Source organism: Erythrolamprus reginae, chromosome 9 (genome assembly GCF_031021105.1).
Source record: "Erythrolamprus reginae isolate rEryReg1 chromosome 9, rEryReg1.hap1, whole genome shotgun sequence".
Classification (NCBI taxonomy): Eukaryota; Metazoa; Chordata; class Lepidosauria; order Squamata; family Dipsadidae; genus Erythrolamprus; species Erythrolamprus reginae.
Window position 1 is genome coordinate 10,328,866 of NC_091958.1, and position 3,678 is coordinate 10,332,543.

The following is a 3,678-nucleotide window of genomic DNA, read 5'->3' on the forward strand; positions in this document are numbered from 1 at the left end:
ATGTAATTACAATTGATCAAAGAAGTAATTGTCAGTTATCGTCCAAAATAATCAGACAATGGTTTTATGCACTTAACAATGTACTAACTAGGGCAGGGGTAGGCAAAGTTTTCTATGACATGTAGACTTCAATTCCCAGAATTCCTGAGCTAGCAGGATTGGGTCAGGAATTCTGGGAGTTGAAGCTCACATGTCATAGAAGAGCCAACTTTGCCTACCCCTGAACTAGGGGGTCACCATCAATGAACTGCTGGACAATAGTACTTGGTCTGTTGTGTGGATGTTGGATGCTTCAGGTGGAAATTGTGGCAGGTTGAGCATTGTGATGTGATGCATTTTGAGATTGGTCTTTGGCATCATACGAATTTCATTGCATCGGTATACTGTATATATACATACAAGCGCAATAAAGTATGTCTGTCTGTCTATCTATCTACCTACCTACCTACCTACCTACCTATCAGCCCACTAGCAAGTAATCCTTCGGACAAAGCTTTTAGGATGATATGCATCCAGATAAAATAAAAGGTAATAAAAATGGAAGTCAGTTAAATGTAATTTAACAAAGAACAGTCATGGACAAAACTTAGTACAGGTAATCAGTCCATTTAGTGATTGTTCAAAATTACAATGGCCTTAAAAAAAAGCGACATATGACCTATTCTCACACGTTACCCTGAGGTTATGTGATCAAAATTCAGACACTTGGTTGCACAAAAAGGGCAACAAGAATGATCAAGGAAATGGAGCACCTCCCTTATGAAACCAGGTTGCAACGCCTTGGTCTCTTCAGCCTTGAAAGACGGCGTTTAAAGGGGTGACTTGATCGAAGTGTATAAAATCATGCATGGGATAGAAAAGGTGGTTAGAGAAAAATTCTTTTCTCTATCACACAATAATAGGACAAGGGGCCACTCCCTAAAGCTCACAGGTAAGAAAGTGAGGACAAATCAAGGGAAGTATTTCTTCACCCAGAGGGTCGTTGGTTTATGAAATTCCCTTCCAGAAGAGGTCGTGACAGCTGTCAGCATGGATAGCTTCAAGGCAGTACAGTGATCCCCCGCTCGTTGCGAGGGTTCCGTTCCAGGACCCCCCGCAACGAGCGGGTTTTCGCGAAGTAGCGCTGCGGAAGTAAAAACACCATCTGCGCATGTGCAGATGGTGTTTTTACTTCCGCAGCGCTAGCGAGGAGCCGAAGATTGGGGGCGGCGCGGGTGTTTTAAAACGTCCCCCGCCGACATGGGGGGCTCGCTAGCACCCCCCTAACCCGGGTTGGGGGTTCGGGGGGGGTGCTAGCGAGCCCCCCATGTCGGCGGGGACGTTTTAAAACACACCCGCGCGACTTTCCAATGAGTCCCGAAGACAAACGCGTTGTCTTTGGGACTCATTGGAAAGTCGCGTGGGTGTTTTAAAACGTCCCCGCCAACATGGGGGGCTCGCTAGCACCCCCCCGAACCCCCAACCCGGGTTTGGGGGTGTGCTAGCAAGCCCCCCATGTCGGCGGGGACGTTTTAAAACACCCGTGCGACTTTCCAATGAGTCCCGAAGACAACGCGTTTGTCTTCGGGACTCATTGGAAAGTCGCGCGGGGGTGTTTTAAAACGTCCCCGCCGGCATGGGGGGCTTCCTAGCAGCCCCCCAAACCCGGGTTGGGGGTCCGGGGGGTGCTGGCAAGCCCCCCATGCCGGTGGCGACGTTTTAAAACAGCCGCGCCGCCCCCAATCTTCGGCTCCTCGCTAGCGGGCAGGCAGGCGGCTCCTCGCTAGCGGGCAGGCAGGCGAGAGCTAGCGCCAGCGAACGGCTTGTCCGCGCTCGCTCTGGCCGCTTTCGAGCTGAGTCCTGAAGCGAATTCGCTTCAGGACTCAGCTCCAAAGCGGCGAGAATGAACGGTGTGGGTGGGCGAAGGGCGGGCGGCAGCGAGGAGTTTGTGTGGGCGGTGGGGAAACTCCTTGCTGATGCCCGCTGCTCGCCCTCCCGCCAGCAAGAGGGGGAAGACCCAGGGAAGCCGCCCAGCAGCTGATCTGCCGGGCACCATCTACGCATGCGTGCCCATAGAAAAAAAGGGCACGCATGCGCAGATGGTGTTTTGACTTCCGGGTTGAAAAATCGCGAATTACCCTGTTCGCAATGGTCGGGGACGCAATAACCGGGGGATCACTGTATTAGACAGATTCATGGATGCCAAGTGTATTGATGGTTATTGAAACGGATGTCCATGTGCCGCCTCTATGTTGGTTGAGACAGGCAGGATTCCCTTGAGTGCCATTTGTTGGGGGTCAAGGGAAAGGGAGGGTCTTGCCTTCTCTTTCTGCTCAAGATCCCTATGGACAATTGGTGGGCCACTGTGTGACACAGAATACTGGACTTGATGGGCTTTGGCCTGATTCAGCCTGGCTCTTCTTAGGTTCTTATGTTCACTCTCCTCGGTTACTAACTCATCAACTGCAATGATTCACATATGGGGGGGGGAGGAAGAAAGGTCATAAATGGGGCAACACTCCAGTGGTGAGTTTCAAATTTGTTACTACCAGTTCTGTGGGCGTGTCTTGGCTTGGAAGGCATGACAGGGGAAGGTAACTGTAAAATCCCCATTTACTCCCGATCTGCTGAGACTCGGGAAGCACAGAATACATGGGGAGGGGGGGCAGGGCCAGTCAGAGGTGGTATTTACCCAAAGTACATAGAATTTCTGCTAGCGGTTCTTCGGAACTCGTCAGAACTTGCTGAAACCAACCTCTGCAACACCCACTTAACAAATGTTACTCATAACCACAGAAATTTGGGGCTCAATTATGGTCCTAAGTCAAGGATTGCTTGTATAGCACACCATTTGAATTTTAAAACTAAGCCAGGCTAGGGGAAAATCTGACAAGTAAAATATACTGTACACTGCTCAAAAAAATAAAGGGAACACTCAAAGAACACATCCTAGATCTGAATGAAGGAAATATTCTCATTGAATACTTTGTTTTGAACAAAGCATGTGCAATTGATTGTCAATACAGTTTGATTTCACAGAAGTTTGATTTACTTTATTTATTTTTATTTATTCATTTGTCCAATACACAAATACATAGGAAGAAAAATAGACAAGTGATAATATAAAAGAGGGTGAAAGTGAACTTAGAGGAGAGGATATATGAAAGGGAGAGAATATATAAGATAGGTGAAAGAGAGGAAAGACAATTGGACAGGGGACGAAAGGCACACCAGTGCACTTATGTACTTGGGAGTTATATTGTGTTGTTTAAGTGTTCCCTTTATTTTTTTGAGCAGTGTATATACCAGTTGCAGCCTTAAATATGCAGAGGGCTAATTCCAGCCCCGAAAAGGAACTGGGAGCTGCTGGTCTATTTTTGGAGAAATGATGACTGGCATCTCCCGCCAACAGATGGGCTGGGCTGGGGGTGCAATTCCTAAACCCAATTGAACAGATTTGCAAGGGAGAAAACCGGGATCTCTCAAAAGTCTGCGCCCAGGAATGCAGTTTGGCAGCGCCCCCCCTTTTTTTCCTTCCACGGGATCCCCCACATAACTGTGGACCCAATTTCCTACCCCCCCCCCATTCGGGGATTCCCCCCTCCTTCCTTCCCACGCGTGCTCCCCACCACCGCGTCCCCGCAGCTCATCCGCGCGCTCAGCCCCAACTTTACGCACTGGCTCCTCCGCGCCCCGCCT

General features: G+C 49.3%; 1 protein-coding gene across 1 annotated transcript in view; it reads right to left on the minus strand.

Annotated features, from left to right (window-relative positions):
• LOC139171835 (uncharacterized protein F13E9.13, mitochondrial-like) overlaps positions 1-3,678 on the minus strand; it is a 28,877-nt gene that overhangs the window by 24,857 nt on the left and 342 nt on the right. The gene's annotated exons all lie outside the window — the stretch shown is intronic.